General features: G+C 44.4%; 1 protein-coding gene across 2 annotated transcripts in view; it reads left to right on the top strand.

Annotated features, from left to right (window-relative positions):
* Window positions 1-26,711, top strand: part of LOC124595643 (diacylglycerol lipase-beta-like) — an 855,670-nt gene that overhangs the window by 510,262 nt on the left and 318,697 nt on the right. The gene's annotated exons all lie outside the window — the stretch shown is intronic.

Here is a 26,711-nt window from a genome sequence, read left to right as displayed (position 1 = left end):
ACCGCATTGAACAAGAAAGGACTTTCCGCATACGCTGTCCCGAAAAATCAGCTACAGTGAAACATGCACTAGAAAACGAGCACCACATTGCATTCGACGAGACTATTGTTATTAAACGGACCAACGGCGTCTGGAATATCGTAATAAACGAAGCAGTAGAGATCAAAATATCGGCAACACCCTCAATAAAGACGGTGTGTTGCATCTAAGTACGGTCTGGGATCCTGTCATTGGGGAATTCAAGAGGGCGTGGTGGTCGCGCCACTAAAACATTACCATACATGGCGCGCGACTATATAAGCACACCAGCAACATCTAAACGACAGTTACCTACTTGACAATGCCAGAGAAGTTCTCTGCCGAAAGTTCGTGGGCATTTAACCACTTGACGCGGCTTGAAACTCAAGAATATTTTATTAATAGATATCGCCGCGAGAGCATGTAATCGTACAAAATTACAATGTGTATTGCTATTCTAATTATTGTACAGTTCCGACCCTGGAAACGGCTCTGAACGTGTAATCATTTAGCATGGGTAAATATATGTCGTTTTATTGCTGATTAAATATAGTTCTTCACATCTATACTGCACTGAGGTATGTATCTCTCACACCGAGCCAAATAAATTTCCGTGATGTTGGGCGAAGACTGTGATATGTAGATGGTCTCACGTAATTTATTTGATTTCATATTATATCACTCCACATGATGACTCTTCGGTATTTTACGGTAGTTATTGCTTCCAGTGAATTTTCACCAATCGTGTAATATAACGGCAGTAAATCTCTTCACCTATTGATGAGCAATACGTTACATTCGTTTCCGTTCAAGATCAACAGCCACTGCTTGCACCAGTGACCGATCCTCTACATTTCGCTTCAGTTTACTGGCGTAACAAATTTCCTACTGACAACAGCATCGTGTTCGAACAGCCTCACAGAACAGCAAATGTCATCCACCTGATTCTTATTATGAAGTGTAAACAATAACAGACGTATAACAATTCAATGATGTACTCACGAAACTATATTAGTCGACTTTGTACCGTCAGCCGGCCGAAGTGGCCGAGCGGTTCTAGTCGCTTTAGTGTGGAACCGCGCGACCGCTACGGTCGCAGGTTCGAATCCTGCCTCGGGCGTGGATGTGTGTGATGTCCTTATGTTAGTTAGTTTTAAGTAGTTCTTAGTTCTAGGGGACTGATGACCTCAGATGTTATGTCCCATAGTGCTCAGATGCTCAGAGCCATTTGAACCTTTTTTTGTTCCGTTAAGAACAACGCAAAGACTTCTATCTATAAGAAAGTCATGGATCCAGTCCTATTCGACGCTCGTTACGGTCGTATTATGTTCACTAATAAATTAGTTTATATCGCTTTTTATCTCTCTGAATTATTTCCTACTCATTCTAGTGAAGTTGAATAAAATTAGATACAACTAGATCTAAAGATATGTTACAATACGTTGTCTCTGGTTTTGAAAATATTTATCGTAAACGTTTGAGAGAGAGGTGCATTTCTGTTGTTCCAGTAGGAGCGGGAAAATGTCCTGTATGTTTTTGTGTAAGTTTAGGTACTTGTCCGTAACTGCTTATGCGATTCACTTCGAATGAAGTGTCAAGCCTATAAGTAGTATTACAGCGTGTATGAGCAAGTGTAGGAGAACTGGTTGTCCAGTAAAAACCTGGCGATTTACGTAGGTTTTTTTAAAAAATTCGCGGTTTACAAATATTGCTTTATGATAGTAAGAATAATTCCGTGTGGTTCAATGAGGTGTGGAAATCTTTCAATTGGATGCCACTTTAGCGACCTGTGTGTTCTTTAAAACCAGCAGGACTGGAATATTTCTATCCCGCAGCCTTTCAGTATGCAGGCACGCGCTTTACCCCTAGATCACCAAGTTTGCAAGATATGAACAGCTGTTTTTCTGTTTTACGAGCACACATTTGAAGAAAATTAAGTGTAACTGAAGTGCACTGCTCGTAGTAATCACGATCTAGTGTATGTTGACTTTACAGTATGAAATCTACCCTATGCTGAGACCTGGAGACCAGCTAGCGAAGTAAAAGAGTGTATTCTTTTGGCGAGTTGAATCAAGTACACAAGTAAACGTAAAAACGTGTCCCACTGGAAATGTTTTAAGCCTCGTACACACCTAGAGACAAAGTCGCGGAACTAGAGTCGCGGGACAGGTTCTTAGGGCTGTTTTGTGACATGCTTCTCGCGTTCCGTGGCCGTCGCGATGCAATAGTCGCAACTCTCAGGTTCCTCATCGAAAGCGGGAAAATACGAAATGTTACGCTACTTATTGTACTCTGTACGTTTCCCGAATCAGTTTCTACTTGCCTGCCATGAAGACAACATTAAAAACAAAATTTTCCGTCCCTCCCCTGTCTCTGGGATGTGATGCATCAAGACTACAAAAGCAGAAGCAATAGGAGTCAAGCCATGGAGCATTTGGCCAAAAAATGTGAAATGTCGCAACACGACATAGGAAAAAAATTACACAATTTAACATCAAAGTTCAGGAGAGAACATAAGAGACTGTTCGAGCAAAAAAAAAAAAAAAAAAAGTCATTCTTTTCCGAAAAAATGAAAATGGCTTATTTACGAGCTATAACAATTTTCACAAGACGTGGAATCCAGGTCGTGGCCTACAGACGACGAAAACAGACAGATTCTATGCCGGTCGGAGTGGCCGAGCGGTTCTAGGCGCTACAGTCCTACAGTCTGGAGTCGCGCGACCGCTACGGTCGCAGGTTCGAATCCTACCTCCCTCCGGTATGGATGTGTGTGATGTCCTTAGGTTAGTTACGTTTAAGTAGTTCTAAGTTCTAGGGGACTGATGACCTCAGAAGTTAAGTCCCATAGTGCTCAGAGCCATTTGAACCATTTTTTGAACAGATTCTCAATGAAGTAAGTAGGCCTACGGTACGTTTCATTTTATTTTATTTCATAGTTTATGCAGTACGGTGCACTGTAACGAGAAGTATTAATTATGAATCATTTCTGACTAAAAATTATATCTATATATATCCGGTAAATTAAAATTCCCCTGTCCGCATTTTAACGCCACAGATTACAAAACATAATTTCTTACCATCATTTTGTTGATGGTTGTATCTTTGCCGCTTGAGCCCAGTTATAACCTGATTCTTTTATCAATTGCCAAATTCTGTAGTGCAACTGACTCCGAATGTGTGGGCACGCAACTTAGTACGGGGGCTGTCACGATACAACATATCTGGACTGTCCGTAAACATTGTCGCACGACTTTGTCTCTAGGTGTGTACGAGGCTTTTTAGACTGCATTAAGGAAATAATCTTACTAGTAGAGGTATAGAAGAGCATAGTGACAAAGCGCTCGGTCGGAGAGTTCCACTGACTGTGGAACACTTACACCTCTCTTTGAGAGGAGTCGAAGGTTTTCATGATTTATTGAATTTTACGCGTTTTCCGAAAATGTGATTAAGAATAGTAACAAAGCAATTATAGCAGCTAACATTCTCATCATTGTTTCCAGAAGCACAGCTGTGAAGCTTGCGTTATGCTTGTGCTCAGCATTTTATTTTGTTTCCAGATGTATACAGCAGTATGCACAAAGTTGCAAGCACATCCATTGTCCGCCACCGTCTGCGTAATCTGTCAATGCGCGAATTCCTAGCGTCAGCTGCCATTGTTCCAAGCGAAATTTGTAACTGTACCCGCACCAGATGTGTTGTCGATGGGATACCTATTGTTTACCCAGCCTCACTTTACTGAGCATTGACCTCGGTCTTTCAAATTACCATGCACTGTGTTATTCTTGTGCGAAACCGTATTTCCTATGATGTTTACTGGATAAAGCTTCCCTGTTAAATCAGCTGTGCTTAAAATACAGTAATTACGTTAATTTAAGGTAATAAGCTATACTGCATAAACGGCACTGAAGTAACATAGGAAATGTGGTTTTGTAATGAACAATGTTATTAATAATGAAATCTAAAGGCAATGTGTTTTCGTTTTTGCTAATGTGGAGCTAGCATTAAAGAATTTTTATTCTGATATGTGCACAACACAGTAACATGTGCAGTGGAGAACAACCACCACAGCATTACACAGCAGCAACTTAATCGGACTAAATCGCACTGCTAAACGCACACAAACACGTCCGCTTTACGCCGGCCGGAATGGCCGAGCGGTTAAAGGCGCTGCAGTCTGGAACCGCACGACCGCTACGGTCGCAGGTTCGAATCCTGCCTCGGGCATGGATGTGTGTGATGTCCTTAGGTTAGTTAGGTTTAAGTAGTTAGTTCTAGGGGACTTATGACCACAGCAGTTGAGTCCCATAGTGCTCAGAGCCATTTTTGAACGTCCGCTTTACCTGCCCAAATTCCATGCATTCGTCGCTGGTTGGCTGTCGTTTTATGGCCGTACCTACACACGGCGCACTTCAGACATATGATCCCGTGGAAACTTTTGCTCTATTTGAGATTCCCTGCTCTACTCTGGCCTTATTATGGCTTTGTTCTTTCCACCTTGTATGATTAGCTTCGTAAGCGTCGCTAAAATGACAGTAATGGCGTGCTTCTTAGTTCCTGCTTCTTTTAGTTTATCCTTCTTTTGTTTTTAATCATCTCGCATATTAATCTGTTCGATGGCACCTAAGAAGTCGCAGTCGTTGCAGACCTGGCTTACTCGCCGCTCCCCTCGTATTGTATCGGGTTCGGCCATTGCCCGATTCGTAGCCGAGGAAACGAACACTTAAATCTTTCTGTGCGAACTCTGATTTCTCTTATTTTATTAAGATGATTATTCCTCCCCATGTAGGTGGGCGCCAAAAATATATTTTCACACACTGAGGACAAATATAGTGATTTAAATTTCACGCGAAGATCTTGTCGTAACAAAAAATGCCATTGTTTTAATTATTGCCATCCCAGTTCACGGGGCGCTCTCTCCCCCTATTTCACGATAGTGCAAAACTAACTGCTCTTCTTTGACCTTTTTCGATGCCCTCCGTCGATCTTATCCGATGCGGATCGCACAACGCACAGCAGTACTCCAGAAGAGGACGTACAAGCATATCAAAGACCAGTTACAACAGTTGTGGTCTGGCTTGCATAAGGAGACGATACCACTGCCTTTAACGCCTTTCCCAACCCAATCAGTGCATGCATCCTAGCCAAAGGGGGGGGGAACGTCCTACACAGAAATAACATCATATAGCCTCTCAACCCGCGAAGGTTCATTTAGTTTCCTCCTCCCCTTCTGGCTGCTTCAATTTTTTGTCAGGTAATTAAAACCGTTATTAAAGAAAATCTACTGTTTTCATTGCACGACATTCAGTCCACACCATTTCATCGTCCGGCTGGCGCGAGCGCCCCGACTCGGCGCTGATAGGTTTTGACTGAATTCTGTCGAATGGCAGCTGATAACCACGCTCGCGAAGTCTATTTTCGCAGGAATTGTCTTCCGTCTTGGTTCAAATGGCTCTGAGCACTATGGGACTTAACTTCTGAGGTCATCAGTCCCCTAGAACTTAGAACTACTTAAACTTAACTAACCTAAGGACTTCACACACATCCATGCCCGAGACAGGATTCGAACCTTCGACCGTAGCAGTCGCGCGGTTCCAGACTGTAGCGCCTAGAACCGCTCGGGCACTCCGGCCGGCTATCTTCCGTCTTCTCTGAACACTTAGTTCGATGGGCTGTTGCTTCAGACGAACTATAGATGCGCACGAGGATCATTTCTCTCGATGGTCTTCCCTGATGTCGATCTGTAACAATAAACAATCTAATATTAGCATGTCGGAAAAAGAATTCTAGCACTCCATCTCCTAGCGGCGTTGTGGCGCTGCCCAGTTGCAGATGCCGATACGGTAGCTCAGCGTGTTCGGTCAGAGGGTTTAGCTGCCCTCTGTAATAGAAAACTGAGTTAATGGATCAACAACGAACTTACACGGATGTCTTACGACGTCCGCCCCGAGCAGATGCAACGAACAAAAGTGAACAAAATGAGATAAAAGAAAAAGTTGCGGTGTCGACTGTGTGACATTCCACGTGTCTCTTACAAATGTTGTTGTGGTTTTCAGTCCGAATCGTTTGATCCAGTTCTCCACATTAGCCTATCCTGCGCAAGTCATTTCATATCTGCATAGCTACTGCGACTTACATTCATCCAAAACTTCTTACTATAGTCAAGCCTTACTGTCCATCTATAATATTTCGCCTCCACTCTTTCTTCCGTTAACAAATTTACGATTCCTTGATGAACATGTGCGCTATCAACTTTTAGTCAGGTTGTGCCATATGTTTTTTTTTTCCTCCCCACTTCGATTCAGTATCTCATTAGTTATTCGATCCACCACCTCATTTTTGAAGTCCTTCTGTAGCACCACATTTCAAAAGCTTTCATTCTCTTCTTATCTGATCTGCCTGCGGTCCGCGTCTGACTTCGATACCTGGCTACACTTCATACAAATGCCTTTAGAAAAAACTTCCTACCAATTACTGTGCTCACGTGCGTTGAGAACAGCGCTGCTATGTGGAAAGCTGCTAGAACTTCGAGTAAACGTTTCTGCCCAGAAGAACGTGCAAAACCAGTAACTGAGTATTAGTCTGACGAAAGAAAAAGCGTCGCTGACACAGGGAAAATATTAAGTTGGTGCATAAGTTCGTAGCGTTTTTGCATAAGTTTAGTAAATACCACAGATAGACATAACAGAGACTTCAGTAATCAATAATATATTTTATCTGTTTACAGCAGTCTGAAAACGTTGGGGTAACATTTGGATTCCGCGATTTTAGAAATCAAGGAGTTTTGAGACAAAGAACTCGTTGAGTCGTGTTGGGAGTGCATGTTCGTCCGGAGAGGAAATTCCTTGATGGTTCTTCGACAGAGAGCGGAAAAGGTCAACATCTGAAGGCGCAAGATCAAGTGAATAAGGTGACTGTGAAATGACTTCCCAGCCAACTCCTATGTAGTGTTTTTTACCAGTCTAGCAGAATGCGGGCGGGCATTATCGTGGAGTTGCATCAATTCACACAATCTTCCTGACGTTCTTATTGGATTACGTCTGCTAGACGTCTCAGTTATGAGGTTCTGCCCACTCCTCTTTTACAGGGCTGCTGCGTTCACTGATAGCTATACAACAATTCAAGCAAATCACATTAATAGTTTTTACTACAATAAAGAAGACTGACAATACTTAACTTTGGATTTACAAGAACGTACACTACTGCCCATTAAAACTGCTACACCAAGAAGACGACGTTCTACAGACGCAAAATTTAACCGATACGAAGAAGATGCTGTGATATGCAAATGATTAGCTTTTCAGAACATTCACACAAGCTTGGCGCCGATGGCGACACCTACAACGTGCTGACATGAGGAAAGTTTACAACCGATTTCTCATACGCAAACAGCAGTTGGCCGGCTTTGCCTGGTGAAACGTAGTTGATGCTTCGTGTAAGGAGGAGAAATGCGTGCCATAACGTTTCCGACTTTGATAAAGGTCGGATTGTAGCCTATCGCGATTGCGGTTTATCGTATTGCTACATTGCTGCTCGCGATCCAATGACTGTTAGCAGAATATGGAATCGGTGGATTCAGGAGGGTAATACGGAACGCCGTGCTGGATCCCAACGGCCCCGTATTACTAGCAGTCGAGATGACAGGCATCTTATCATCATGGCTGTAAAGGATGGTGCAGCCACGTCTCGATCTCTGAGTCAACAGATCCCCATCTCCAAGACAACAACCATCTGCACGAACAGCTCGACGACGTTTGCAGCAGCATGGACTATCAGCTCGGAGACCATGGCTGCGGTTACCCTTGACGCTGCATCACAGACAGGAGCGCCTGCGATGGTGTACTCAACGACGAACCTGGTTGCACGAATGGCAAAACGTAACTTTTTCGGATGAATCCAGCTTCTGTTTACAGCATCATGATAGTCGCAACCGTGTTTCGCGGCATCGCGGTGAACGCACATTGGAAGTGTGTATACGTCATCGCCATACTGGCGTATCACCCGGCGTGATGGTATGGGGTGCCATTGGTTACACGTCTCGGTCACCTCTTGTTCACATTGACGGCACTTTGAACAGTGGACGTTACATTTCAGATGTGTTATGACCTGTGGCTCTACCCTTCATTCGATCCCTGCGAAACCCTACATTTCAGCAGGATAATGCACGACCGAAAGTTGCAGGTCCTGTACGGGCGTTTCTGGATACAGAAAATGGTCTACTGCTGCCCTGACCAGCACATTCTCCAGATCTCTCACCAATTGAAAATGTCTGGTCAATTGTGGCCGAGCAACTGGCTCGTCACAATACGCCAGTCACTACTCTTGATGAACTGTGGTATCGTGCTGAAGCTGTATGGCCAGCTGTACCTGTACACGCCATCCAAGCTCTGTTTGAGTCAATGCCCAGGCGTATCAAGGCCGTTATTACGACCAGAGGTGGTTGTTCTGGGTACTGATTTCTCAGGATCTATGCACCCAAACTGCGTGGAAATGTAATCACATGTCAGTTCTAGTATAATATATTTATCCAATGAATACCCTTTTCTCATCTGCATTTCTTCTTCGTGTAGCAATTTTATTGGCCGGTAGTGTATATAGTTAGATGGATATGGTGACTGTTCTTTCGGACATGTCCGAAATAACAGACACCATATCCATGCAAGTGTATAGTTCTGGCAATACCGGCCATGACCTTCTTTTTCTGTGTGAATGAACACATATTACCCGAACTCTTACTGGACTTGGTAAGAATGTCTTCGACGAGTAATGAATGCGTTGGGTAGGGACACTACGAATTTGGTGTGTGGACATATAAGGTGAGAATGTGGGTCTCGGGGGAGGCGTGCGCGAGGTAGTCCCTGCAGTCGCACTATTCTCTGGGCCCTCGGTGGCTGAGATGGATAGAGCGTCTGCCATGTAAGCAGGAGATCCCGGGTTCGAGTCCCTGTCGGGGCACACATTTTCACCTGTCCCCGTTGATATATCCACGCCCGTCAGCAACTGAAAGTATTAATATATAAATCAAATTTCGTTTCAAGAACGTGTCGCAAGCGATGGGCGACATGCAAACAATCAGTATCCTTTGCTATATACAATGTTCATGCAAGTTTGTCACACAGTTTGTGGGTCACTAATAACGTAGTGCTCTCTTCTAAGGCGTGGTTTCTACTAGTATCCGTCTTCTACTGCCTGGCCGAGGCTGGCAGGAGCGGCGCTTGTATTCTCTTCGAGTAGAGGCCGCTCCTGTCTTAGTGCGGTCCTTGTCAGCGTGCTATTGGCTGACGTCGTCTCGCAGCCTTCTCTGCTCTTCCGTTCTTCATCTTCTTGCCGGCGCTTGTCGATACGCAGGAACATCAATTGTTGACAATAAATATCAGCCGTGAGGATTACACCGTAAGGAAGCAATTCGTACCGCACCACACTGTCGGTGTTCCACCAGATGCACAATATTATCTTTTGTAGATGCGCGCAGGTCTTTGTACATGGAGTTGCTACCTTGTTTGGGCTCAACCATTCCTTTCTTCTACTTGCGTCAGCATAAAGACGCCGCATCTCGTCACTAATAACGATGCAGGATAGGAATGCTCGGTGTTATTACGAGACAATTGATGATGAGCAAGCAAAAATGCACAAATGACCACCTGCTGATTTTTGTGATTTTGGCTTGGAGCATTCGGTAGCCATACACCCGATTTTTGAACCTTTCCCTTTACATGCAAGTGTCGCAGTTGATGGAATGATCATAGTTCATTACATTTGGGAGTTCTCGAATACACTATGTCAAACGATCCTCCTCAAAACGAGGAAGTCATTTCCTTGACGTGCTCTGTCCAATGGCATTATCCTCATACAAGGTATAAATGTTTCTAGCTGCCTCCGCTGCAGCCTGAACTGAAGCAGAAAAATATATCGGAAATGTTTTGATTTCTCTACTTGACACTCCATTTTCTAGCGTCCACAGTTCCATTCACTACCTCCAAATGACAATATGTAAACTCAAATAGCAATAGTGAGCTACAACTAAAAAATTACAATCGATAAGTAAACACATAGCAAGCGGAATACCATCACGAAAAACAAAACCGCTACGAAGTTGTGCACCAACATAATATTGCTATCTGTGAGTGGAAATGCAACAATCAGTCCCTCGCTCGAATGCCACTCCTTAGTTGGCATAAGGATACAGCTGTTCTCTGCCAGGTGACACTCGCTTCGTACCATGCATTCGCGAAGGCTTTCCATTGTAAAACAGGAAATCACACTCTTCAGTGATTTTCCGTTGCCAGAAGCTGCTGAAAGTCTGTCCTTGATGGCGCCTGATGCAGTGGCGTTTGTCTTTTGTGAACAATAGATGGAGCACGACCATTGGTCTCCGCAGGTGAGGTGGGTGACGCTTATACGAGTAGTGGCGCCCCTTTCGGAGGATGTAAATTGTAATACTATTACTGCCTCGCTCAAAAACTGATGGGCCATTAAATACTGACGTTGCAGTTCCAGCTGCAAGCTTTTCGTTTTTGAGATCAGCCCACAACGTTGTTTCGCTTTTCACAAGAGTGCTAACGTCACCCCGTAAGACGGGATCAACGACAGACCTTCAGCAGCTTCTCGCAACGGAAAGTCACAGAGAAGTTTTATTCCCTTTTTACATGTGCAAGCCTTCAGTGAATACGTGGTACCCATGAAATGTCACTTGCTAGGGGACAACTGTTTCCTTGTGCAAAATCAGACCTGTTTTTGCAGCGTGAACTTCCATTTACAGACCGCTACATTTTTTATTTTGTCAGTCTAATACTTAAATACTGATCTTGCATCGTGTTCTGGACGGAAATACTCACTTGCAGTTGTAGGAGCTCGTCACATAACAACACCGTTCTCAGCGCTGGTGAGTACCGTAATTCTCATTAACGAAAGTAGCACACACGTTTCCATGACACGTAGAAACTGCGAAGCACTCTTAATCGTAAAGCACTCCCTGCTCGTTTAATTCACATCATTTGTAAAGCATAGCCCAATCAAGAAGACGACGTTTTTTTTTCAAGACCAAGAGAGAAGATAATGTAAATTTGGATGTGCAGCCCTTAAATGTGGTACTTTCACTTTGTACAAATTAATATAATATACATTCAAATTGCTGTGAAAGAAATCAAATCTCCGTTTATTACTGTGTTATGAATTTTCGTTCCTGACTGGTTTTTGTTATTGTCGAGGTTTTTTAAGTTTATAAACACCACTAGTTGTACGTTATTTAAAATAATGAAATTTCTGTGATCACATGATTTCTTAAAATTAGTATATAAAATAAAAGCAGTTTTAGAAGGTAGCAGGTGGAAAGATGCAGCAATCAATGTGTACATACTATCTGTAACGTCAGCAGATAAAAATAAGTTCCTCTCGACCAAACTAGCCAGTGATAGGCGAAGAAAAGCCGGAAAAGTTTCGATGTGCAGATGAGGTCTTCTTTAACTTTGTTTTTATTTGGTTGTTACCACTAGCCGAGAAGACATGTATATCCGATATGCTATACAGTTGCCTTCAGCTGAATTGCAGACATCATAGTGGAAATGGCACTAAACGAACAGCGTATAGATTCAACATTCTGTGTGTAGCTGCCGAAATCACACTCTGAGATGCAGGAAATTCTTATGGAAGCGAAAATTCTTAAATGTTAGTGTGGCAGGTACGGATTAGTGAAGATACAGCAATCACTGAGGTCAACTGTCGTGCCATCGCCAGATCAGTTCTACAAAAGCACATGCACCACAACCGTCACTAAGGAATAGAAATGACCAGCGATTGGTTATATGTAAACCCAGTCAGTTTACTACAAAGGACCCTTCTGAGATTTTTCCACGGTATCGTGAACGCATATAGGGTTCTTCATGTATGATTCTACACTACTGGCCGTTAAAATTGCTACATCACGAAAATGACGTGCTACAGACGCGAAATTTAACCGACAGGAAGAAGATGCTGTGGTATGCAAATGATTAGCTTTTCAGAGCATTCACACTAGGTTGGCGTCGGTGGCGACATCTACAACGTGCTGACATGAGGGAAGTTTCCAACCGATTTCTCATACACAAACAGCAGTAGACCGGCGTTGCCTGGTGACACTGCTGGTCGCGTTGGTCGAGATCCAATGACTGTCAGCAGAATATGGAATCGGTGGGTTCAGGAGGGTAATACGGAACGCCGTGCTGGATCCCAACGGCCTCGTATCACTAGCAGTCGACATGGCAGGCATTTTATCCGCATGGCTGTGACAGATCGTGCAGCCACGTCTCGATCCCTGAGTCAACAGATGGGGACGTTTACAAGACAACAACCATCTGCACGAACAGTTCGACGACGTTTGCAGCAGCATGGACTATCAGCTCGGAGATCATGGCTCCGGTTACCCTTGACGCTGCATCACAGACAGGAGCGCCTGCGATGGTGTTCTCAACGACGAACCTGGTTGCACGAATGGCAAAACGTCATTTTTTCGGAAGAATCGATGTTCTGTTTACAGCATCATGATAGTCGCATCCGTGTTTGGCGACATCGCGGTGAACGCACATTGGAAGCGTGTATTCGTCATCGCCATACTGGCGTGTCACTCGGCGTGATGGTATAGGGTGCCATTGGTTACACGTCTCGGTCACCTCTTGTTCGCACTGACGGCAGTTTGAACAGTGGACGTTACATTTCAGATGTGTAACGCCCTGTGGCTATACCCTTCATTTGATCCCTGCGAAACCCTACATTTCAGCAGGATAATGCACGACCGCATGTTGCAGGTCCTGTACGGGCCTTTCTGGATACAGAAAATGTTCGACTGCTACCCTAGCCAGCACATTCTCCAGATCTCTCACCAATTGAAAACGTCTGGTCAATGGTGGCCGAGCAACTGGCTCGTCACAATACGCCAGTCACTACTCTTGATGAACTGTGGTATCGTGCTGAAGCTGCATGGGCAGCTGTACCTGTACACCCCATCCAAGCTCTGTTTGACTCAATGCCCAGGCGTATCAAGGCCATTATTACGACCAGAGGTGGTTGTTCTGGGTACTGATTTCTCAGGATCTATGTACCCAAATTGCGTGAAAATGTAATCACATGTCAGTTCTAGTATAATATATTTGTCCAATGAATACCCGTATATCATCTTCATTTCTTCTAGGTGTAGCAATTTTAATGGCCAGTAGTGTATTAGTGTCATGCTTTGAGCAGAAGATAAACACTGGCGTCGTAAGTTCACTGGACGAAATGTTACTCACCTGTTCAAAAGAGCGCACTGGTTGCTCTGAAGAGCTGTAAATGGGAGATAACTTGTATTAGACCGCCATGTGATCCAGCTCAGGATAGTGAAGTTGTGTGTGTGTGTGTGTGTGTGTGTGTGTGTGTGCACCAGTTGCTTTTATCGAATCAGCGCATTGAGATGGGTCGACGTGAAGACGTGACAAGATGTCAACAACGAGCTATCATGTTGTGGAGTGCCCGTGCAAGAAGTTGATCGATCTATAACTGTATCATCGCGGACCCTACGTCTCTACTACGAGTAGAGTCCCACTCGGGGCCGTGTAACACTCCGTAAGAGCAGTGGTTGTAAAAATATCTTAAACGACAAACACCGCAGACGAGTGGTGAATGACAATCAGTTTCAGACCCGACATAAGCTACATACACTATGTGATCAAAAGTATCCGGACACCTCCAATACATACGTTTTTCGTATTAGGTGCATTGTGCTGCCACCTAATGCCAGGTACTCCATATCAGCGACCTCAGTAGTCATTAAACATTGTGAGAGAGCAGAATGGGGCGATCCGCGGAACTCACAGACTTCGAACGTGGTCATGTAATTGGGTGTTTCTTGTGTCATACGTCTGTACGCGAGATTTCCACACTGCTAAACATCCCTAGGTCCACTGTGGAAACGTGAAGAGACACGTACGGCACAAAAGCGTACAGGCCGACCTCGCCTGTTGACTGACAGTGACCGCCGACAGTTGAAGAGGGTCGTAATGTGTAATAGGCGGACATCTATCCAGACCATCACACAGAAAGTCCAAACTGCATCAGGATCCACTGCAAGTACTATGACAGTTAGGCTGAAGGTGAGAAAACTTGGATTTCATGGTCGAGCAGCTGCTCATAAGCCACACATCACGCCGGTAAATGCCAAACGACGCCTCACTTGGTGTAAGAGCGTAAACATTAGTCGATTTATCAGTGGAAAAACGTTGTGTGGAGCGACGAATCACGGTACACAATGTGGCGATCCGATGGCGGGGTATGGGTATGGCGAATGCCCGGTGAACGTCATCTGGCAGCGTGTGGAGTGCCAACAGTGAAATTCGGAGGCGGTGGTGTTATGGTGTGGTCGTGTTTTTCATGAAGGGGTCTTGCATCTCTTGTTGTTCTGTGTGACATAATCACAGCACAGGCGTACATTGATGTTTCAAGCACCTTCTTGCTTCCCACTGTTGAAGAGCAATTCGGGGACGGCGATTGCATCTTTCAATACGATCGCGCACATGTTGATAATGCACGGCCTGTGGCGGAGTGGTTACACGACAATAACATCCCTGTAATGGACTGGCCTGCATAGAGTCCTGACCTGAATCCTAATGAACACCTTTGGGATGTTTCGGAACGCCGACTTTGTGTCACAATTCACCGACTGACATTGACACCTCTCCTCAGTGCAACATTCCGTGAAGAATGGGCTGTCATTCCCCAAGAGACATTGCAGCACTTGACTGAACGTCTTCCTGCGAGAGTGGAATCTGTCATCATGGCTAAGGGTAGGTCAACACCATATTGCATTCCAGTTTTACCGTTGGAGGGCGCTAAGGACTTGTAAGTCATTTGCAGCCAGGTGTCCGGATACTTTTGATCACATATTGAACATATTGTGCCTGTCCGTAAGAAATGTCCGAAAGAATGGACACCATTTAATTCTGTAGCCACTATGAATCAAGATATAAAGGAATGAAAGTCATTAGCTGCCAGTGGACATTGATTTATATCAATAGGGCAAGTTGAAAATTTGCGCCAGACCATGATTCGAACCTGGGCCTCCTGTTTACTAGGCAGATGCGCTGGCCTTTGTCCCATCTGGACACAGTGGCCACCACAACCACACGGACTAACCTAGCATACGCCTCATCAAACACAAACCAGGTATGTGTGGATAAGTTAAGAATTTGGGTCTGACGGGAGGCGTGCTAGGGTAGTCGGCGTATGTGCTGAGTTCTAAGTGAACATACTGAAGGGCATTGCATGCAATGGACGTTTGTTGTTGGGTACCTCGCAAAAGTTCATCGCTCCAAGTAGCACATAAAGAGACAAGGTGGACAGCAGGTAACTGAACGGTGTAGTGTGGTCTGTCGAGTGCCTATTTTGCCTCACGTACACGTGCGGTGTTTTATGTGCATTGTGAGGATGATGCAGCTAGACCATAGGTGGTTCCATGATGTTTCTTGAGTGTTTTCCGTACCGCGACTTGGGCCAACTCACTCTAGCTACAGTGAACATGAACACGGATGTTTATTTCAACATTATCGATGAACAGCTGCCCTTTCTTTTGCTTCTTTGTAATCAGTGTGCTGTGGACACTTTCATCGTCCAAGATGAGAATACTCATGTTTACAAGGCTGTACAAATACGTTCTTGGTTTTCGAGCACTCAAGCATCGTACCACACCTTGTCTGGCCCACTAAATTACTCGATTGTAATCACATAGCAGCAATCTTGGACTATTTGTAGCAGCGGCTGAATCGTAGCAATCAGTATCACTGCAGTTTGCAGCTCTATTGGATCTAATCTTCACAATGGCTTCAGTTTCTCTCTCACCTTCAGCGACAAATCTTTCACAATAGTGAACATAAGTCGGTCGCTTAGCCAGGTATCAAAGATGATGGAAGTGGTTTCGCTTGCTTCTCAATTGCAATTTCAGCAATAATAAAGAAGCACTGCCTTAGGAAAACCCGTCACTTATTGTCTTCCAGTCTCTGCCACAGGGGTACCGTTATAAAATATGCAACCAAATGTTCTATGGTTAGTGGAATAGATGTCTGTCAATTGGAAAACGTTTTCTTTCTATTTCATAGCTTAAGTCTTCATCCCCTGATCCATTATGAACTGATTCCAACATCAGAAAAATTGTATAACAGGAGCAAGTTTGGAAATATAGCTGTACCGAACCAACGAAATCGTAAATTAGAGTCTACTGGAAAAACTGTTGCCTCCGTTTCCGCTCCCAGCTTCATCCTGTTCCGTTTGTTGTGATAAGGCGGGTATTAATGTACACTCGTATACGTACTCCGCAAGCTATTGTAATGATGCCGGAGAGTGTTTCTTACGAATATTAGCGCCTTAATCTGCTAATCTACTCGTGGATGAAGCGAGGGAACACAGTGCTTTCGTAGGCATGGCGAATCGCGCGAGATGGCGCCGTGGTTAAGACTCTGGACTCACATTCGATAGGACTACGGTTCAAAGCCATGTCCGGCAATTCCGGGCGATTCGTTTGGAAAGGAAGTCCTTTATGCCCTCGAAGTCGATGGGACGTTAAACTCTAACCTTCCTTGTTGGCTTAAAGGCAGCAGTGTCACCTTCTTCACAAAGATTCTCGTTTCAGTTTCCTGGCCTGTTGTGGTCCTAGTCACGCGTTTCTGAAATCGTTCCATGTCTGCTGACCTTTTAATTGCTGGAAGTAATATCTTACATGAGGATTATTTTATGGATACACCACACTTTCTTATAATATTCCCAACAAATTAAAAAAAATCATTTTCCTTACTACGGATTTGGCCAATAACTTTCATTCATACTGCAAAGTTCTCCTAGAAATTTGAAGGATGTATCTGGCTTTCTCCATGACATGGACATTGTCGTAGTTGTATCCAGCGTTCAATGTACCGAGTGAGTTGTATCCAGCGTTCAATGTACCGAGTCTAAATACTGCCTAGCCGTTATGCATGTCCTTAGAATTCTAAAGTCGCATATAGACCTAACTTCAGTGAACTATTTGTGAATGTAAAAATCGTATTCGCAGTTTCGTTATTGTCTGTGTGCGACTTTCGAATTCTTCGGCTGTATAAGGGAATGACGACAGAGAAAATTTCTGTCGCACTGGGTCTCGAACCCGGACCTCATGTATTTCATAACAGGTGTAGTCGCCTGTCCGAAGGAACACTGCATCGTTCTTGTTAACAACCCAGGCACCACAATATTGTATTTGTGAGTGTTGCTACCCTATATAATATATTTTGTATATGGAGCATATTTAAAGACACTAGCGTAAACGGGTACCTCACAAATGAATCGCTTCATTTTTACCTGTACTCCAGCCAGACAGACGCCATTGCTGGCGACCTTCATATTTTCGCATTGAAACCGCAACCATAGGCGGCGTTTTTGCTTTACCCAGCGAGACAGAGGAAAGCGCACAGCGATTAACGTGGAAGCGTCTAGATGCGCTTAATGGGAACGCTATGCAAATGACGCGACTCTTAATAATTTCGTAGCAGGAACTTATCGCAGATTGTCCCTGCACGAAGGGCCGCGACAACATGATAATCTGCACTGTCTGACATAACAGTTAAACGCCCAGGAGGAAATAAAATGAAACTATACGTGTTGACAGGGAATGCGATGTTATTTCAGTGGTTACTATATCGATTCAGATTTACAAAGAACTTAGAAGTAATAGCCCATGCATCAGTATGACATTGCATCCCTCTAGCCTTGGTGCATGCACTGATTTAGTTGCGAGCGGTGTCATAGAGCTGTTGCGTCCTGTCCTGAGTCAAAAATGGTTCAAGTAGCTCTAAGCCCCATGGGACTTAACATCTGAGGTCATCAGTCCCCTAGACTTAGAACTACTTAAACCTAACTAACCTAAGGACATCACACACATCCATGCCCGAGGCAGGATTCGAACCTGCGACCGCAGCAGCAGCGCGGTGCCGGACTGAGCCGGCCGCGGTGGTCTCGCGGTTCTAGGCGCTCAGTCCGGAGCCGCGCGACTGCTACGGTCGCAGGTTCGAATCCTGCCTCGGGCATGGATGTGTGTGATGTCCTTAGGTTAGTTAGGTTTAAGTAGTTCTAAGTTCTAGGGGACTGATGACCAAAGATGTTAAGTCCCATAGTGCTCAGAGCCATTTGAACCATTTTGTGCCGGACTGAAGCGCCTAGAACCGCTCGGCCACAGCGACCGGGTCCTGAATCAAGCTGACCCACAAGTGTTGTACGTGGTGTTTGATATCCTGGTTATTTCTGGCCCACGGACGGAGGTGACGTCCGAGCTGGTCCAGAACATATTCTATCGTGGACATACCTGGTGACCTTCTGACCACGCGAATACCTCAACGTCACGCAGGCAGTTCAGGCAGACACGTGCCATGTTTGGATGAGCATTGTCATGTTGTAAATAATATCATGATACTGTCACACGAGAGGACGCAGAACGTCAGTGACGTATCGATGTGCCATCAGAGTCTAGCCACTATCTGGCGTGACGTGAAGTCATACCGATGGCTCCCCTGACCATGATACCAGGAGTAACACTGCTATCCCTCTTCAAAATGTTTGTGTAAATCAACATATGCGAACACAGCACACAGAGACCAAGGTGTTCTCCACAACCCTCTTCCCTTCCACCCCCTCCCCTACTCCCTCGTCGTTCATGCAGATGTGGCATTGGTAGTCGGTACACCTATTTATTCTCACACTCCCACTGCTATGGAAACCTGTAGTGGTTGGAACAAAGACATTCGAGAAAAAGTAGGTAGTGTCTGTTGTGTGCCACACTAACCCCATTTTTGTCATGAACAAAGCAGTGGATATTTGGTAAACCCCCACCCCTGCTGGAAATATTCCCTCACTCTATCAGACTGATTGACTAATTAATTAAATCGATATTCTCTGTGTGTGGCCAGTTTTTCCCTTGCATCCTGTAGGTGCCTACCAGGACTGGTACATTTGGTGGAATTCGATCCTACAGCTGCCCAGTGTCTAGACCCTACTCCTCCCCTTCTGAATTTTTCCCCTTGCCTCTCATTGGCGGATAATGGAAAAGTTACAATTGGCAGGATGTCCACCACATTGGATATAACTGAAAATTTTAAATTTCATCTCAATTACATGCTGTGTCCTTACACAATTTGTGAGAGGGGCTGGACAGATGTGTGCTCACAATACCACTATATTGGAAACAATGAATTGATCAGTGGGAATTTGACGTTGTGATTAGGTTTTTAGAGCACTATGAAATTCCTCTGCTACATACAGAAAGAGGAGAAAGGGACTACCGCGTGATGGGGCAGAGGCAACAACCACTGCAATATAGACTCCACTGTGATGTACTGAGAAGCACTAAACATGACACACTCGAACCACGATCCAATCTGTAGTGGTAGTAATTGTCACAGCCAGATGCTGGAGATCGCCGAAACACATGCACATCCTGTACGCTCATGTCCTGATGTCAACAAACAGTGCCCCATGCCAGATGCATACACTGCTGTTTGCCACAGTGAATGCACCGAAGAGGACCAACCAGTCATGGAGGGTGTCCAGGATGACCCGAGGGGTTGGAATTAAGATGTACCAATGTTAGTAATCGATATTAAGTCGCTGAATTTTCCGTGGAGAATACTCGCAACACATGTGATCACAGAGATAGCGCAACACATACTGAATAGTGGTTGACTATTCATTTGCGATAATTCCTGCGCTTTTGGGAATATATGAGGTGACTGGTAAGTTGTATGACCCAGTGGACAGTGAATGTTTCGCAATCTAAAGTTTTTTAACATTGTAATTACATGCAGTGAGTTATGTTGCTGATATTCCTTACGTGATTGGAATAATAAAAGTGCCGCAGTTGTTTAAATATTCCGTACCGCCTTATCACCCTCAAAATGTGTAAATAAAAGTATTTCATAAACCGCAGCCAACTTTCTGACAAAATCTGTTAATAAATAAAGCAAATGAACTATATTGCAAACACTGCCTTGTATCCCATAAATCGTTTAAAAAAAACGACATTCCACACATTGCCTTATCTACCAGAGATTGTTTAAGCAATACTTCATACACTTCAATCAATTTTCCGTCTCATTATTTAAATAAATAAACTGTATTCATGCACCACTTTGTATCCCATAAATTGTTTACGTAAAACAATATTCAACACATTATCTTGTCTACCAGAAACTGTTTAAACAATCTTCAACTTTTGTAGTCCTGTCTTCCTCAGTTGCGTGTAATATTACGGTATATTGATAATTTTTACTTATGGACCGTCTGACAGCAATGTTTCATACACTGCAATCGATTTCCCACCAAGTAGCCAGTCAACTCTTGACCCCCACAATTTCCAAGTGGGGGAGGGAAAGCGGGAGTGGGGGCGGGGAAGTATTTAGTTAATTGATCAATTTCATTAATTAGTCATCAAAATGATAGATTGGGAGAGAGCTATTCGAATAACTCAGGTCTGAAAGCTTGCATCAGCGCGGTAAGTTCCCAGACGGGGCAGAGGTGGCGGTTTCTCAGAAGGATTGATTATCTCTAGGGAGTCATAAACTAGTTAGCAGAACAATAGGTTAAAGGTTGTAGAAGGGGGTCACACATCAGTCAAGTTAGCCCCTGAATGAGTTTGGTATTGCTCACAGCATTGTTTCAGATGCATTGGAAGCATTCAGAGTCACAGACACTGCTGTCTGCAGGAGAGGAGGTGGTCGACCACCGTTGCCTACAGCAGCAGATGACCACTACATTGTGCAACAGGCAAAAAGGGTCCTACGTCAAACAGCGGGTACAATTTCAAATATGTTTAACAGGACTACAAGACACGCAGTCTCATGCTTCACAGTGACACGTTGATGGCATGCCCAATGACCAGTACATTGTGTTTTGTTTACAACTGCACATAGGCAACACTGTTTGTGATGGTGCCAAGTGCATGACTAACGAGGAGTGGGATGGCCTGCTCTTCTTGGTCGAGAGCAGAATCTTGTCGAACGTGATCGTTTTGGTTGTCAATGTGTTATGGTGGGAGAAACATAAAGTCTCTGTGGGCATACTGTTCTCCAAATCTTTGAACACAAACTCATTGGTCAACATTATTGTGACGCTGTACATACTCATCCTCCATGTCTGTCTTTTAAGGCGTAGACCCAACTGTGACTTTATTTTTTTTGGATGACAACGCAAAACTACATCCAACTTTTTGGATCACATCCAACAGCACTGGTGGAAGAGCTCTTGGAACGAGAGGAAATTTGGCTAATAGACTGGCCCGCCAATTCCCCTGACTTAATCTCATCGAGTACATGTGGGTTGCAGTGGAGATACGTATTCCAGTATGTCCATACACGAACAACTGTGCAGCAGTCGTGTGCCGCGCTGCGCACACATACGAAAGACCGTGCAGCAGTCGTCTGCCATGTTGGTGAAGGAGTGGAACGCCACACAACAAAATGCTTACCAACTTTGTGGCCAGCATAGGAGCACGTTGTGGAGTATACCTTCCTATCGTTGGTGATCTCATACCCTATTAAGAACCATGCCCTTCCTTTTCTAGTGCCCAGATGACCATCATAACCTGTGGTGTCGGTAGTGTAATTATTGCCTTTGAATAAAAGTGGAATTTCTGTTTGTACTGCTGCATATTTCTTCCAGTTACCTCGAAGTTTCATCGAGGTATGTTACTTGGTAGTGGCACATCATGCGAGAGGTACTTTTGCCCTTAAGTTTTGCATTTGTGGAGTAAATTCACGGACGTTCTGTAGAAATCTCTTCAAAGAACTGGGTATACTAACTACTGCCCCTCAATATATTTACTCCTTAATGAAATTTGTCCTAAATAATATATCTCTTTTTCCAACAAACAGCTCAGTTCATACATACAATACCAGGAACAAAAATGATCTGCACAAGGACTTAAAAGCACTTACTTTAGTTCGAAAAGGGGTCCACTACTCGGGAACACTCATCTTCAATAATTTGCCAGCAAACATAAAAAATTTAGTTACAAATAAAGATCAGTTTAAAAGGAGCCTGAAAGACTTACTAGTGGCCAACTTCATCTACTCCATTGACGAATTTTTTAATAGAAACAAATGATGTATTGTATATATATTCATACTATTCTACTCCATTGACGAATTTTTTAATAGAAACAAATGATGTATTGTATATATACTCATACTATTAGTATTGTTATTTCAGATTTTTATAAAAAAAATTGACATGTTCCACATCCACGAGGATCTCCTCAGCACGGATCTATGGAACGAAAAACTAATCTAATCTAATCTATACCATTGTATGTTAATCATGAGTACTCAGGAATGCTCACAGAAGAAGAAGCAGTAAGAATTAATGACGTGCTTAACTTATGTGTTAGCTTGTAGATTAACATTTTTTAATCCAGTGTGTATGGGAATCATATGATGGAACAACTTCCATTTTTGTACATCAATACAGCTTTTACTTTCATAGTGAGGTGTGGTAGCTTTCTCAGTGGTGCTTTTATTATACATCCAACCAAAGAGCTTACAGTAAGCGAGACAGACCGAACTCACACGACTTCGTGTTGACGATGGTGCTGAGCGGTGGTTTATGCTGAGGAAGCTCGTGTGACGAGCGAAGCTAGTAAAGCAAAGAGTGTGTGACGTGTTGCTGTTTACCTGAACATTAATTACAACGATTGGTGTGTCCCATGCAGGTGAGTCCTCCGTTTGCTAAACCCCCTCATGTTAGCTGCGTGGCTTGTGCAAAATCACGCAATTCATGACGCTTACAAACGACTGCTGTCTTTGATTTCACAGAGAGAGAGAGATAGAGAGAGAGAGAGAGAGAGAGAGAGAGAGAGAGAGACTAACTGAGTGTTACAAAAAACATTGCGCTAAGATTCTCGCAGAATTAATCACAAACTAGGTCAATTTTGGGGATAATACTGCAGCCCACTGGGTAATTCTATCAGCTCAGCTCGGTGGCGCGTTAGCTCATTGTGGCGCACAGCAGATCGCGCTATGACGTCATAGCGGGCGCCGCCGCCGCCGCCGCCGCCGCCGCCGCAGCTGCCACATCCGACGCCCACGCCCGTACCTACCTCCCCCGCTGAAACGCCCACCCCCCCTCGCTCTCGGAAATGTGTATGAAGTGGTTCAAAATGTTCGCAAGATTTGAATTTTATATGCCAATGGTTACGAGTACCCGAAACACCAACACGTCCTTCTTGAATCACTATGGTACACAACTGCCCGCTGTTTGGTTTGGATAATGGTTGGTGGGCATATTTTCATTACTGTGTCTATGTTAGTTTGCGAGTTTGCTATGGTCGATATCAAAATATGGCGTATCTCTATAAAAGCTTTTTTTTTAATGACAGCCGCGCGGGATTTGCCGAGCGGTCTAGGCGCTGCAGTCGAGGACTGTGCGACTGGTCCCGGCGGAGGTTCGAGTCCTCCCTCGGGCATGGGTGGGTGTGTTTGTCCTTAGGATAATTTAGGTTAAGTAGTGTGTTAAGTAGTGTAAGCTTAGGGACTGATGACCTTAGCAGTTAAGTCCCATAAGATTTCACACAGTTTTTTTTTTTTTTTATGACACAACGCTTTATGTCACACGACTGGCATGAGAATTTCAAACACGGGCGAACATAGATTAATGATCGTGACCGTTCTGGTCGTTAGTCAACTGACACTACACCAGAAAACGTTCAGAATGAATCTGCAAGATTGTACAAACACTCTGTAGCATCTTGGGAGTGCCTTATGCTACGTTCTAACGCATGCTGTCGGAGGTACTGAACATGAAAAGGATGCGGTGAAGCTTGTCTCATACCCGCTTCAGAATGAGGAGAAATACATTGCGTGGATACCTGAAAGGAGCTTAAACAACTGCATCAAGACGATGCAAAATTTCTTGCAAGGATGTCACTAGTGATGGAAGTTTGGTTTATTGATACGAGCGTGAAACTAAGCAGCAGTCGTCGGAACGGAGGAGTCCACCTCCAACTCAGCCATAGATAGGTTTCACCTCAGATATTGTCTGCCCCCCGTAGCTGAGTGGTCAGCACGACAGAATGTCAATCCTAAGGGCCAGGGTTCGATTCCCGGCTCGGCCGGAGATTTTGTCCACTCAGGGACTGGGTATTGTGTTGTCCTAATCATTTCATCCCCATCGACGCACAAGTCACCGAAGTGGCGTCAAATCGAAAGACTTCCACCCGGCGAACGGTCTACCCGACGGGAGGCCCTAGTCACACGACATTAATTAAACGTCACATATTTCCTGAACCGTTATGGTTTCGTAATTCTCTTTTCACTCAAACGAAATACGATAAATTCCTAATATTTCATAACTACATTAATTATAGAGATATCGGTATCAACCTCGCTTTTTCAAATGGAAGTAATGTAATTTCTGGTGCTAGTATCTTAGTAATAACGAGACAATTCAATGGCGTTCTACACTTCAAAATCCTATTAGATGCTTCAGAATTAGGATTTTCTTTTTCTGAATGTGAAAGTGGTTGCTGTCTCACGCGTAGGTTCATGTTGTTAAACGAAACTGTCAGGTCAGGGCCGTCCGCGGTGGTCGTGCGGTTCTAGGCGCTCCAGTCCGGAGCCGCGCTGCTGCTACGGTCGCAGGTTCGAATCCTGCCTCGGGCATGGATGTGTGTGATGTCCTTAGGTTAGTTAGGTTTAATTAGTTCTAAGTTCTAGGGGACTGATGACCACAGCAGTTGAGTCCCATAGTGCTCAGAGCCATTTGAACCATTTTTTTTTGTCAGGTCAGGCTGAGGGGGACTCCAGCTTGTCAAATCTAAGAGAAACACTTACAAAAGCGGAATAATGGAGATAAAATAATTTGAGACTAATCACACTTCTCTATATCTGGATGGACTGATAAATCAGTTAGCCTGGAAAGGACGTTGCATCTAAGGATATTCACCACTTAACTACGGTAACAGTTCTGTCCTGCTCTCATTTCTGCCCAGCGCTTTGAAAGAAAGGTGAACGACAAGAATTGAATGGCTATGTAAAACAGGGAACTGAAGTGTAAAGATTGCTAAATAATAACTTCACATCGCGAGATTAATAGCTACATTACGAAATTACATCAGCAACAGCAAAAAAAGGAAATGACAAATCAACGTGATAAAAGTTACAGGTTTGAGATGAGACAGAGAGAGAAATACTAGCAATGAGGAGCAACTGTGAAACATGGTAGCTTGTTACCTAGCATGTAGGCCGTAACATCTCGCCGTGTTGTGCAGAGGGTGGCTGGCGGTTGTCTTCTGACGACGTGAATCATGTACATCATTTATGTCTCGTTAATATTAATCGTCATACTCGATTTTCAAAGGCTCTCACTACAATTATAAAGTGCTTGAGGCCATGGAGCCAGACATTCGCTAACATGGCGTCTACGACGAGGTCCCCTGTGACGGACGCTGACCACGCGGACTGCTGCAGGACACCGGCAAAAGTGAAGCTGAGTGAGCATTCCAGGTCCTGTTTGGAAACACGGCCCAAGCTGGAAAACAACGGGTGTCAGGGTAGGCACTATTTCCACCCTAAGCTGCAATTCCTAAATAGCAGGTGCATTCGTCCTAGAAGCGGCTTTTGAGGGAGTCCCCCGGCTCTCGTGAATTACAACTGCCTCGCAACAACATCTGAGGAAGGTACCCTGCGTTCCTGACGTCGTTCAGCAAACCAAGGAGCCTCTCTAACGGTCACCGCAATCTGGAACGCGCTATATTAAAATTTACCTGGCCAAAATTACTCCTGTATGGTGATCTACAAATGCATCATACTCCGCAAGCCACCGAATGGCGTGTGGCGGAGGGTACACCTGATACCTCTGACTAATCCACCGTACCTTTTTCCAGTCGCGAATGGCGCTTGCGAAGAATGATTGTCGGCAAGCCTCTGTATTAGCTCTAATTTCTCGAATTTTCTCGTCTTGGTCATTACACGAGATGTATGTGGGAGGAAGTAATGTTGTTCGACTCCTCTCAGAAAGTGCTCTCTCGAAATTTCAGTAGTAAACCTCTCCCTGATGCACAACGCCTCTCTTGTAACGTCTGCCAATGGACTTTTTTGAACATCTTAGCAGCGCCTTTGCGCCGATTAAACGACGCGACGGCGAAACACGTCGCTTTTCGTTGGATTTTCTGTATCTCTTCTACCAGTGCAACCGAGCGAGGTGGCGCAGTGGTTAACACACTCGTCTCGCATTCGGGAGGACGACGGTTCAATCCCGTGTCCGGCCATCCTGATTTAGGTTTTGTGTGATTTCCCCCAGTTCTGTTCCTTGGGTCTTCTTTTTGACTACAAGCTTACTTTGTTGCCTATATCCATCATCTGGCGGTCGGTTGTTTCTGTAAATTCAGTATCCTTTACTTTGTTGCCCATACTTCTCTTGGAGCAGATGGTTCTACACTTACCCGCCTTTACTGGGAATTAATTCTGTCTCTTCTGGACTATGGTTGTCAAGTTTACCTATGAATCTGCTACCCCTTCCACACCGCTCTTCTTGGGCCCAGTTCACCATTGTGGTATCCGTTTAGTCATCAGTGCCTTCCGCTCTAGCCCTGTTGATAGTCTCCTGGTTGACACGCCCCTTTTGTTTTGATGGTCCCCGCTGCTGGTTTCCTATGCCATCATTACCCACTCTTCCCCAATCAGCCT

Source organism: Schistocerca americana, chromosome 1 (assembly GCF_021461395.2).
Source record: "Schistocerca americana isolate TAMUIC-IGC-003095 chromosome 1, iqSchAmer2.1, whole genome shotgun sequence".
Lineage (NCBI taxonomy): Eukaryota > Metazoa > Arthropoda > Insecta > Orthoptera > Acrididae > Schistocerca > Schistocerca americana.
The sequence above is the reverse complement of the archived record's forward strand: the minus strand, read 5'-3'. Positions and strand labels throughout refer to the sequence as shown.